We start from the raw sequence: 13639 nt of genomic DNA on the forward strand, positions 1-13639 counted from the left end.
AAATTAGATAAGGGTAATATAGTAAAATGTATTATTTTATCCTTATCCATGTCCTACCTACCAAACATGAGATAATAAATTCTTGCGTCTTATTTTTATCCTTATCCCAATCATTTATCCTTATCCCTATCCCTATCCCAACCTTTATCCTTATCTCTATCCCTCTCAAATGTCAAACGCCACGAGAAGGGGGTGGCATAAGGAGGTGAGATAAGCTCCTGCGATTTTAATAGGATGGAAAAGTTCATCTTATCCCTCAAATTAATGTTATGTAGTTTAAATAAGGTTAAAATAGTAAAATGTATTATTTTATCCTCATCCCTATCCCACATACCAAACATTGAATAATAATTCTCGACTATCATATTTTTATCCGTATCCCAACCATTTATCCTTATCCATACCTCAATATTTATCCTTATCTCTATCCTAATAGAATACCAAACGCCCCGTTAGGCTTTTGTGTGGTGGAAAACATTCCTACTACTTATTTTGGGACTTTTATTAATCGGAACTATAAAAGAATGATAACACTAGTGAAACTTCCGATCAGATCACGTCCCTGAGAGGCGCCGTTGGGATCGGCCGGGGACACTCCGATGCCAAAGTCAGTAACGAATATGGAGAATAAACTGAATGGACAAAGCTTAGCGAAGAGTAAGTATGAGTGAATGTACCTTGATAGCCTAGACGTAGGCTATTTATAGTAGATGGATTTGTAACTTCTAGGTAACTAGAGAGTCTCCATTAATGCTCATTTAATGGCGGTTACAAGTTACTCTTAACCTGGCGGGTTAAGACTATTAATGATTCATTTAATGATCATTATGGCCGAGTTGACGGTTAGCCGTTACTTAAGTAAATGGAGAGATTCGCCTTAGAGATCCGCCAGCGGATCTCTTAGAGCTAACCCAGGGGGATCCGCCGGGCGGCTTCCTATGCCACATGGCATACTTGAGGCGATTATCTCTTTTGGTCCTTGCGATAATATCCCGATGTTATCAGAAGCCCCCCCAAAATGCCTTTAAAGTCCTTTAGGGCTTTTAGACTTATGCGTGCCGTCACACGCTTCCGCATTAATGAGCACTCTGTTCGAGGTTCTTTGATGGTTGACACGTGTAATCACACTGCCCTAGGAGCGTTTTTAAAAAGCCATCTTCTTTCTCCGGAGTTCTCTTTCTCCCTTGCTTTCCATTTTCTTCTGCTTTTCGGAGCTTTTTCTCAGAAACCTCAAGCTTCTGCGTTTCCATGTAAGTGTTCTTTATATCATTTTTTTTTAATGTTTAGAAGTTCATCTTCGTCTTCGGGGTCAACTTCAGAACTTTTTAATTTGCCATCTTCTCCTCGCATTGAAGTAGATTTTAGTTGGTCCTCGTCTTCGTCTTCGTCGGAGGATTCCCAATCTCTCGCCGGAGAAATTAATTCCGGTTTAGCTGAGTTCAACGACTCGGCGCAGAGCCATTATCGGACTCGTTCTTCTGGAAATCCTTCTTTTCCTTCTAGTTTCGCTCCGGCCGGTGCCCGTAACCGGTTTCTGGGTTCAATGGCTTCTTCTTCCGTTCCTGTTAGGAAGAAGAAACCTCGAGCAGAATCTACTTCGTCTCGCATGAGTGCCGCGGATTTAGTGAACCTATCAGATCGCTTTCCGTGGATTAAAAACTACGAAACCCAACTCCCTGCTTCACATCAACGCCCTTCCAATCCGCCGACAGGCTTTTTTACTGTTTTTTGTAGTCATGTTGAGAGAGGGTTTCGCCTTCCTCTTCCCAAGATGTTGGCGGATATCCTCTCGTATTTTGACATCGCTGTCAGCCAACTACATCCTAATGGTTGGCTTGATATGGCCTTGGATTGTTATCTGGCGTCGAATTTAGGCGTAGCGTATAATGGCCGTATCTTCAGAGCCCTTCATAAATCCTCTAAGAGGAAGTCAGAGTCCTATCTTACATTCGCCAAATTTGGTGTTTATTCGCCCTTCTACCACAAAATGTCTAACGTGCACAGCTGGGATGAGAGTTTCTTCTATGTGAGGATAAAGGAGGACGAGCCATTGGACTTTCCTTTAGTCTGGAACTCTCGTCCACTACACATGGCGGGAGACATGCGAATCTTAACGCTTGGTGATGAGGCTGTGGCGGATCTCATGAAGCAAATTAAGGCGGATGCCTGGACCTATGAGGATGCCTTAGCCTTCATGATGAGCGACGTTCCTTTGATCCGCCAAGTGGAGGATCAATTTGTTTACTCGAAAATAACTCAATTTGATCAAGGTACCTTATTTATTTTTGGAGCTTTAATTTATTTTGATATCTTCTTTTGGCAGGGCTGCATCTAAGGCAAATCGTGCTCTTGCAGAGACGCGCAGGCAGTTTTGAGAAGAGGAAGCCCGCAAGAAAAATCAAGAGGCTATCCCTCAAACTGATACGGGCAAACGCCCTATGGAGACGACTGCTGACCCGCCACTAAAGAAGAGGCGGCCCAATACCGTTGGGAGTACCAAGATAATGGCGGATGCCATTAAATCTGCCAAGACTACTGAAAAAACGGTTCAGGTAATGCATCTCTTAATTCTTTTTCCTGCTCGTCGGATTTTGAAGTGGCGTATGGTCTTTCTTACTTGTGCAGACGGTGAAGCCCAGTACTGGCGAGTCTTGGTCCGCCAAGTTTGCTGGATGAACTTTCGAGGATGAATCGCTTTTGAATAACCTGGACGAAGCTCTAGGACAAGTAGGAGAAGTACAAAGGGGCTATGACCAAATCCCCGGATCGATCCACGTCCAAAAGGGAAAATCGGAGCTTCTTTCAGTAAGTTTTTGGAAGAGTGTGATGATTTCTTTGTTTCTGCTTTTTGGCTAACTTATTTTGCTTTTCTCAGCTGTACGCCCGCCTACGTACCTTAGAGAACGGGCTGCTTCAGAATGTGGCGGATAGGGCTACTGTTGAGAAGCTGGAGAAAGAGTTGGCAAATGCCAATTCTTCTTTTGCCATCGCCAATGCCAACCTTGCTTCTGCTAATGCGAACTTGGCCTCTGCCACAGCTGCTTTGATTCTCCGAGACGAGGAGATACAGAAGCTAAAGGCAAAGATAGCCTCCGATGCTAAAAATCATGAAGATGCTCTCGGGGAGGCGGAATACACGGCAGGTGAACAGGCATTCTTTTATGGAGAGATGCTTATGGCGTACTTCTCCTTAGCTCATCCCGGAATCGATTTCACAGATCCTGAGTTCGCCGTTCCTGAGCCGGAGGATGTGGCGAGGTTCAAGAAGATGCCCGATGCCAAGGGGTATCTCTGCGATTATGTAAGAAGATGGATGAAAGGAACCTTGCCTGAGGCTAAGCCTTCTACCATAGTTGTGGAGGATGATCCTCAGGAGATACCGTCTAAGGCTGATTCAAAACCAAAAGGGGACAAGGAGGTATCTCTTGGTGGCGAATCTACAACTGTGGAGAAAAAGGATCCTCCGGTGAGCCCTGCGGGTGAGGGAAGCGCAAAAGGGGATGCCCCTGCTATCATTTAGTTTTTGTTTGTATAAGTTTTTGTAAAAACCAGTATGATTCCAAACATTGCTATTTAATTCACTTTTACACTTTGTGCCCGATAGTGTTTCGAATGTGAATATGTTCAGGATTTTTGTTTGAAGTAGGTGGCCAGCCATACTTCACCGTATGAACCTTTGTGAAGGTTTGAAGCTGTTCTATTCCTCCTTAGAGGAAGTAAAGCTGCCCAGGGGTTCGTTTTGCCACCTATCTTTGAGGTGAAACAATCCGCCCGCAGGACTTGTAAGTCCTTCTTAGGGAAGGACAAGAGAGTGTAAAGACCTTGCGTCCAAGGATCGTTTTAACTCTATTGGTGACCATGATCTGCCAAGTGGCGGATCTGTTGTGATTGTGAGGAGCGTTGGATGCCCCCTTTTTATGACTGGAATATTGATATTGCAGTAGTGAATCATAAAAAAGAAAATGGATAATAAAACCAACAATCTTTATTAATGGAAGAAACACCTTATTACAGGAAATAGGTCTTTGCAAATGAGCCTCATTAAAACCTTTAACAAGAAAAACCTCGTGGGAAAAAGCTTGTTAAAGAAAAAAGAGTACTCAAGACCATAGGTGTATTTCATTCTCTGACCAAGTGTTTATGTCGGCTCGAGAGATTCGCCATGTGTGGTAATGTATTGTCCTCTGCATCATCCTCATCCACTGCTATTGTGGTGCATTCCTCTTCTGTTTCCTTTTTAGATTGAGGGCGAATCATTAAAGAAGCCGAATAAGTTTCTTGAGCCACTTTTTGGCAACCTCTAACCATCACTCCCCCCTTGACCATAGGAATGTAAAGTGTTAGATGGCGAATAGAGATAAGGGCTGCAACTTCGGAGATAAATGGTCGTCCAAGGATAATATTGTAGGCCAATTGTCTATCTAGGACTGAGAACTCCAGATCTCCTTTCCAAACTTGATCATCCCCAGCAAGTTCGCACTCCAAAATAACTTGGCCTTTCGTCCGAATGGTATGACCAGTGACTCCCAGAATATCGACCATAGTTGGTTCCACTTGGACAGGATCAACTTTGAGTTTGATGAATGCTTCTCGAGTGATGACGTTACATGAACTTCCCGTATCAATCATCACTCGCCTAATTTCCCAGCCTTCAACTATCATTGTGACGACCAGTGCATCCGCATGGGGTGCAATCTCCAGACCTGCGTCTGAGAAAGGGCGATTTAACGATATCCTATCAAGGTTGATCATTTTTCCCTTTTTTGATGCTGGCTGATAACCAGGTCCGCCAGCTATGACATTAATAGTGCCCTTTCCTTTCTTCTTTGAATCCTCCTTGGATCTATCATCGTCTTTTCCTTCCGTTTGGATGAACCGATCCAATTTACCTCTTTCAATGAGTCGTTCAATTTCTCGAGCTAACTCCCAGTAAGCATCCGTATCATGGCCATTTTTCCTGTCATATTTGCAATAATTTTTAGGATCCTTGCCTTTATTGGTATACTCCCCCCCTTTTGGCTCGGGGTATGAAATGCTCCGTTTGTGCTGGCTGTTCTCGATCCACATAAGAACCTCACTTTTAGAAGCATTAAGAGGTGTGAAGGAAGTGACAAATGTTGATTTGTTCCTGGAATCTCTTCGTTTGTTTCGAGGAGAATCCTGACGTTTGTCTCTGTCCCGATCTCGGTCTCGGGAGCGGGATTCGCCCCGATCCTTCTTTGGCGATGATGGTGAGCCTCGGCGAATATCATCTACCTCTATAAAATCTTTACAACGTTCCATTAACTCCGCCATGCTGGTTGGTTTCTTGCGGATGAGGTCTTCTTGCAAACTTTTACAAGTAGTGTTTCTCACAAAGCATTCCACAGCTACGGAGATATCTACGTCAACAATCTGTATACACAATTGATTAAAAGTGTCTACATAGTCTCGGAGGGATTCATTTGCCTTTTGTTTTAACTCAAAAAGCTTTCCGGATTTCACCACTGCAGGAATGCAACCGGCGAATTTAGCACAAAATTCCCTGCTCAATTGATCGAAGCTGTTTATTGAGCCTGGAGGTAGGGATTGAAACCACAAATAAGCCGGGCCTCCTAACGTGGTGACAAACATTTTGCAAAGCACAGGTTCGGTGGCTCGATTGAGTCTGGCCATGATTCTGTATTTTTGAACATGAGCCTCCGGGTTGTCTTTACCTGTATAAATTGCCAGATTAGGGATTTTAAACGCTCTTTCGATTTCCTCTGCTTCAATCCAAGCCGCAAAAGGCGAATCCCTGTTGGCGAATGGATTATGCCTAGCATTTTCTTCATTCATTTGAAGCACTAGGGCTCTGACTCTGTCATCAAAATTCTCCGGCTCCGCCCTGGGACGATCTCTTCGTGGCGATCTGCTCGGAGAAGATGAAGAACTCGATTCGGACGATGAATCCGATGGCGAATGTCCTCCTCGCCCGCCTCCCCTTCCTCCTCCATTGCCTCCTCCCCCACTTCCTTTGTTTGGAGGATTCAGCTCGTTTCCTCCTTGTTGACCTCCTGTCAGAGTGTATCCAAAATGAGACGTTTTTTCCGGTCTCCTACTCCTTTTACGACCAGTAGATGGAGGAGATCTGCCACGGCGTGAAGATTTTGTTCGCCGGGGCGAAGGAGATCTTGGCTGCTTATCTTTGTTCTTTCTGTGCTTTTTGCGAATGGGCTCTTTAAATCCCCCAAGGGACGAATTCGTCCGTGGTCGTCTGGGTACATTCGGCCCATCAAGATTAAACCTTGGAACTTCTGATCCGCCAGGGGGAACCACGTCATTCATGCGGCTTCCTTCACCAGGAAATAGTTCCCTCATAACTGGTCGTGATCCACTTGGCGCCGTGGTAGTTACCGTAGAGTCAACGTTATGAGCTTGAAGGAATGAAGAGCTACGAGCCCCTGGTCCCAGACCAAAGTTTAACGGAGGTAGAGACGAGACCACTGACGTAGAAACTGTACTACTATGAGGAATAGTCGTGAACGCTCGAAAGCGGTTTCCAATTTCAATCCCATATCGCGCCTCGATATCCAGAGCGCACATATCAAGGAAGGATGCTGGGGGCATATTTCCATCGATATTCATTGTGGGAGCGGTCGTACTCGTGTGCCCAGCACTGGATGGTGTGATTACTGGCGACTCGATCCCTGAGGAGGGATTTAGTATTTCATCATTCATGATGTTTCAATGTGACCGAAAAATCCTTTATTGGGTTAAGGATTCCACGATCACCGCACCAATTGATAACACTAGTGAAACTTCCGATCGGATCACGTCCTTGAGAGGCGCCGTTGGGATCGGCCGGGGACACTCCGATGCCAAAGTCAGTAACGAATATGGAGAATAAACTGAATGGACAAAGCTTAGCGAAGAGTAAGTATGAGTGAATGTACCTTGATAGCCTAGACGTAGGCTATTTATAGTATATGGATTTGTAACTTCTAGGTAACTAGAGAGTCTCCATTAATGCTCATTTAATGGCGGTTACAAGTTACTCTTAACCTGGCGGGTTAAGACTATTAATGATTCATTTAATGATCATTATGGCCGAGTTGACGGTTAGCCGTTACTTAAGTAAATGGAGAGATTCGCCTTAGAGATCCGCCAGCGGATCTCTTAGAGCTAACCCAGGGGGATCCGCCGGGCGGCTTCCTATGCCACATGGCATACTTGAGGCGATTATCTCTTTTGGTCCTTGCGATAATATCCCGATGTTATCAAAGAATTTTAAAAAGTATAATTTTTTCTTATTAATATTTAATAATGCCATGTCCACTTATTATATTTACTTTTAATAAGAGATTTGTTCCACTTATTTTTTTTTCCTTATTACTAGTTGTTTTTCTTATAGTGATTGTTGCACACTATTGATACTATAATTAATTTATCTCTCTTATTTTCTTATAATCATAGTTTTAAACATGTCGCTATATGAAATGAGAATGTTGGTACAAAGAGGCAGTGGATTATAATATTTTAAATCTATTATGGCAATGTCATTAAAAACCGAAACATAGAGCCTGATTGAAGTATTATCGCATTATGTGAAAAATTTGTAGATTTGTTTTGTTAATATAACATTAGTGTTGAATCATCCCTTCATCTTTAACTTCTTGAGTTTGAAATTAATTAATTCTCATTCTATTTTATAATTTATTTATCATTTTAATTAAATATTTTTTTATCATGTGCATTGCACGGGTTAGGATACATTATAGAATTATAAGTCCACTAAATTTATGGATTTAGAAATTTATATATTCAAAATAAATAATGAATTAATATGTTTAAAAGGGTCAAAACTAAAAAGGAGGGTGATGCCATTTTTTGGCTCATTATTTATTTCAAATATATTTATATATGGATTAATATATAGTAAAATTTATGAATGAAGAAAATTTTCAAACATATGGTGCATTGCATGGTTACTAACTAATATTGTTAGTATGGTCGTTTTTTCCTTAACCACTACTTTTTTCTTTTTGTTTGTTCATTGCAATTTTTAACCTGTTTTTTCATTAACAATTTCTTTGGTTGTATTATTCGTAACGACAATAAATAATAGTCAAGGAAAATCACAAGAACATGCTAAATTATATCTTTCTCGCCCAATACTTAGTCATGGTCAAATATATCTGTAATTTGAAGAGTTATCTGTCACGACCCAACCCAGACCATGACCGGCGCATAAATTAAATTAACTTTAATCTATGCTAGCCTTAATTCTGAACTAATAGAAATTCCAAAATTTACTAACAGAATATCAAAGTCATCTCAATTACATCAATAAACCTTAAAAGAATCAAATGTGCAAGTCTAAACCTCAATAATCAAAATTCTCTAACGGATAAAATAAAGCTAAATTCTTAAGCAGTCTCCTTCAACATCAATCCAAGGGTTACCCCACGAACATGGACCTTAATCTGAAAAAGAAAGATTCAACGTGGTATGAGATTTTGGTCTATACGAGCGAAAACCTCAGTGAGCAGTAGCTATAGCACACAATAGAAAAGGAACAGACAGACAGGCTGATACTTTTAAATCATGACAAGTATAGTTCAAAAATATAATAGTTCAAAATCAGTTAAAATAAAAGGTCAATATAAGACAATCAATTCAAACTATTGGAAATCAATTGTCAAACACAATACTGAAGCCTTTCAAAATATCAAATAATAGAATAATCAGAAAATAAGGCAAAAGCTTTAAAACACATGGTACAGTGTAACAGAGTGGTAATACTGCACACCACCAGGGCCAGATAAATGGTAAGCACGCTAACAATAACAGATACAGATAACAGATAATTGCCTTCACCGATCTTATGCATGATTCTAATGCTGACACAACTGACGACAAACAGACAACTGACAACCTGACTCGAAGACAAATGCAAGGACCTAATGTTATGAAGATCGGTGAGAGGCCAGATAATAGATACAGATATATTGAGCACTTGTACCAGTTTGAAAACATATAGTATACATATATAAATCAGAAAATCATAACTGATTAAACAAATTATCAGATTTCCAAAATAAAAGTAATAACTGCGATGAATCGTATATCAGAAAGTACTGATCATATCAAATCAATTTTAATAACTTCTTTCAAATTGATAATAAAACAAATTAACTATAAAGGCCTGTTCCCAGAATACACGCTCTAATACTAAGGGTATTTAGTAAACCTAAGGTTCAAAATATATGCTTTTATGAAAGAAAATATACAGTTAAATGTCAATTTTCGATAAACAGTTTTTCAGTCCGATATTTCGAATCAATAGAGTCATGTACTATAATTACCACTCACCTAGGATTTAGACAGAAGCAAGAACCTGAAAAGCTCACGACAGTTGACAATCAAGTGCTGGGGGAAAATTCAGAATTTCCTATTGATCAAGGAGGACGTGAACTAATTAATCCATATTCAACAAAACTTAATTGCTATGGACATAAGGTAAAAGAGGAATATGTTATGTTAATTAGTCTGAAATTGGGAAATATTATAGTCGCAAATGCTAAAAGAAAAAGAGAAAGAAAAAGAAAATTTTAATAAACATATTTAACGAATTAAGGTTTGATTTACACAGTTCTTTCAAAATTGAAAATAAACAACACTACAATGTAGTTGTTTCAAGAAATTCATTAGCTAGAAAATAATATAGTAAAATCAAAGACATGAGTAAGTTTAAAATGTAATATATACATATATAACTTTCAATCCAGAATATCAAAGAAGTGGAATTGTTGATAAAGAGGAAGCCCAACACAAAACAATATAGAGGAATTAAAATAATAATGATAATCATAATTTATTTGGTGAAACAATAAATATTGAGCAGCTTTCAAGGTCTCCAATGGTGAGTAAGAAAAAGTAATGATAACATACATCCACAATATATATATATATAATATGAAGGGCTTTGTTAACCATAAATCAAACTTACTTAATAATTTCAAGAAAGACTCCCAAAGTTTGTAGATCCAAAATTTCAAGAGACAGCACAATGGCGGTGGCTCCTTGGAGAAACTAGAGGAAGCAGGTTTTTTTTCTTTTAAAACGTTGAAACAGATTTGCTTTTTGGTAATAAAGGTTTATTTGGTAGGGTTAACTCCTTATACTCTAATATTTATATATATATATATATAATTTGGTATTTTCGATATAGTAAAAAGATTTTTTTTATTTAATATTTAATTGGCAAATAGGGTTATTACATTCTTCCCCCCTAAGAAAAATTCGGTCCCCGAATTTAAATTACAAGGACACTAACCTGGAATATCAAATAAATGTGGATATCTAACTCGCGTCTCGGATTCAGTCTCCCACGTGGCTTCACTATTAGAGTGGTTTTGCCAAAGAACTTTGACTAAAGGAATTTCCTTTGATCGCAGTTTCCGAACTTGATGGTCTAATATTCTTACAAGTTGCTCCTCATATGACAGATCATCTCTAACTTGTATAATTTGAGGTTTCAAAACATGGGAAGCATCAGGAATGTATTGCCTAAGCATCGATATATGGAATACCGGATGCACCTTAGAGAAATCAGGTGGAAGAGCTAACCGATATGCAACTGCACCAATCCTTTCAAGAATCTCAAATGGACCAACATAACACGGACTCAATTTTCCTTTCTTGCCAAACTTCACGATTCCTTTCATTGGAGAGACCTTCAGAAACACATGATCACCGATCTGAAATTCTACATTCTTGCGCCTCGGATCAACATAACTCTTTTGCCTACTCTAAGCTGTTAAGAGTCTATCATGAATAACACGAACTTTATCTGAAGTCAACTGTATCAACTCAGGTCTAGTGAGTCTCCTTTCTCCAACCTCATCCCAACAAATCGGCGACCGACACTTACGACCATACAAAGCTTCATAAGGTGCCATCTCAATGCTAGCTTGATAGCTATTGTTATAAGCAAACTCTACCAAAGGAAAATGATGATCCCAATTTTGCCCAAAATCAAAAATACAAGCTCGAAGCATATCCTCTAAAGTGTGAATAGTCCTCTCTGACTGACCGTCAGTCTGAGGATGAAACGTTGTTGTAGACACCGAGTCGGAGGACTTATGACAAAAACCTGAAACAAGACGGTTGAAGCGGTTGGTTTCGGGAGTTTTAACGCGGAAAAAATGTATAATAAAAAAACGAGAGGTCAGTAGGAGTCGCGATCGCCGAGTGGACGGCTCGCGAGTGCTCAACAACGTGGTGCGAGCGCCTAGCGGCAGTCGTCGCGTACCCGACGATAGTTGGACGCACGCCCGATAGCGCGGGGTGCACGCCCGACGGCCACTGGGCACGCGCGCCCGACAGCGCGGAGCGTACGCCCGACGACCGCTGGGTGCACGCGCCCGGCAGCCTCTGGGCGAGCGCCCCACGATGTTGGGCGAACGCCCAACGGGCATTGGACGAACGCCCAACAGCGGTGGGCGAACGCCCAACCTTCGTTGGGCGGACGCCCAACTAAGTTGGGCGTCCGCCCAACTCAAGTTGGGCGTTCGCCCAACATACGCCCAACCTACTTTGGGCGATGCCCAACATTAGCCGGGCGTCGCCCAAAGATTCCGGGATCCGTGCCTATATAAGGCACGGATCCCCATGCAAGTAAGGGGAGGGATTTTTGAAGAGCTTCTCACTCTAAAACATTTTTTAGAGAGAGAGAGTTATTTTTTGGGAAAAAACATTTTTTTTCCTAAAAATTCCGAATTTCCTAAAAGTTAAAATTTTATCGAAAACATAAAAAAACACCGGAAAATCACGATTCGTGGAATCAACCGACTTCAACTGTCAATACCGAACTTGAGGTATTATCTGAGGACTAGACTCGTTTTATTTTATTTAATTTATTTCCTTTATTTATTTATTTATTTTTATGTTATAATTTTATTTATTTAGTTATTTATTTATTTATCACGTTTTACTTAATTTTTCGTATTTATTTAACTTTCATCTCGTATTAGATAAACGTTCGGTTTTGTTTTAAAATAAAAACCTCGTTTTAACATCCCAATACGAACCGTGATCCGATTCAAAGGTAGTTCGGGATTAATAAAAACGTTGTAATTATATGTTTTAAAAATATTTCTAAATAATGTTTTAAAATAAAACATCGTTTTAGGATTCTCCGTTATAGACTATGATCCAATTTCGGTAGTTCGGGGATCCGAAATGATAGAATAGATCTAATCTAAAGCTTTTGAATAAATCTGGAAAGTTGTGGACTGTTTCTGTAATTTTATGTTTTCTGTCACTAAAGGCTGTTTACCGACGGATTTTCCGTCCGTAAAGCTGCTGAAATGTAAAAAATGCTGTTTTGGTCCCTCATTCTCAACTTTTAGGCTTTTGGTCCTTTATATATATATATATATATGTATATTTATGTAATATATACTTTCAAGCTATTTTTAAATACTTTGTATATATATTTATTTAATATGATTACATATTTTTCATTAATTTGATTTAACAAAATTATATGTATATGTATATATTTTTCTATTCCTTTAAATTATACACATTTGCTATTTTGGCGGTTATTAATGGTTATTTTCTATATATACTCATCATAAACCATTTGGGGGAAGTTAAATACTATTTTCTTATTTATGAATCTTATTCATTCTCTTTACATGCTTTAGTTGGAATAAAAACATATTATACCTAGTAGTATTTTCATCACTATTCTTATTTATTAAGGTATATTATTTTCTCTATTTTGGGGTATTATTACTCATTTTTGTACATATGTATCAAGTAACATGTTTGTATATATATATAGTTTTTTTTTGGGCATTTGAGTTATATTAGTTATCATTGGGTAAAACTATTTTGGAGATTAAATGTTATTTTTAGTTTTTATAGTTGTCCTTATTTTTACATAGTTATAATTAGGATAAAAATGTACTTTATGTAATATTTTCATTATCATCTCTTATACCTATATATTTATTGCTTACCCATTTTCATCATTATTTTTGGACAAAATATATATGTATATGTATATGTATATAACCTTTTGCTTTTCTTATTCTTTTAACACTTAGGTGTATATATTTTGGATTGGTTTTATTTGGTGAACTTTGGTTCGATTGGTTCATCATTGTGATCATGTGTAAATAAAGAGTCAATTGAGGGAAAAGGGGAAAAATAAACCACAAATAGAGTTTTCAATTTGATTATTTAAATTAAATGTTTTTGGAGGTTCCTAAATGCAAAATAAAAGGTTTTTACCACTTTAAACCGTTTCTAAAATATCGCGTTTTAAAACCTTAATCCGTTCCAACGACGAATTAAGTGAACATTGTAATTAAAATTGTTTTCATTGTAAATGATAGAGTTTTGAATTGTTTTCTTAACCAAATGTCTTTGCACAAAATAAATTGACTTGTATGCTTAATCACGTTTTTAGATTAAAATTGTTTACTTAAACATTTTCGAACGCTCGAGTCATTCCAACGGCGACTCGAGTGAACACCATTAAACGGGGTTTTGAAACGTACCTAAATCGTTCCAACGATGATTAAGGTACGATCCATGTAAATAAACTCGTTTTGGGGAATGAGATTATCTTAGAGATAGTGTATGATATAAAGCATGAATCACG

This window comes from Euphorbia lathyris, chromosome 3, assembly GCF_963576675.1.
Source record: "Euphorbia lathyris chromosome 3, ddEupLath1.1, whole genome shotgun sequence".
NCBI classification, from domain to species: domain Eukaryota; kingdom Viridiplantae; phylum Streptophyta; class Magnoliopsida; order Malpighiales; family Euphorbiaceae; genus Euphorbia; species Euphorbia lathyris.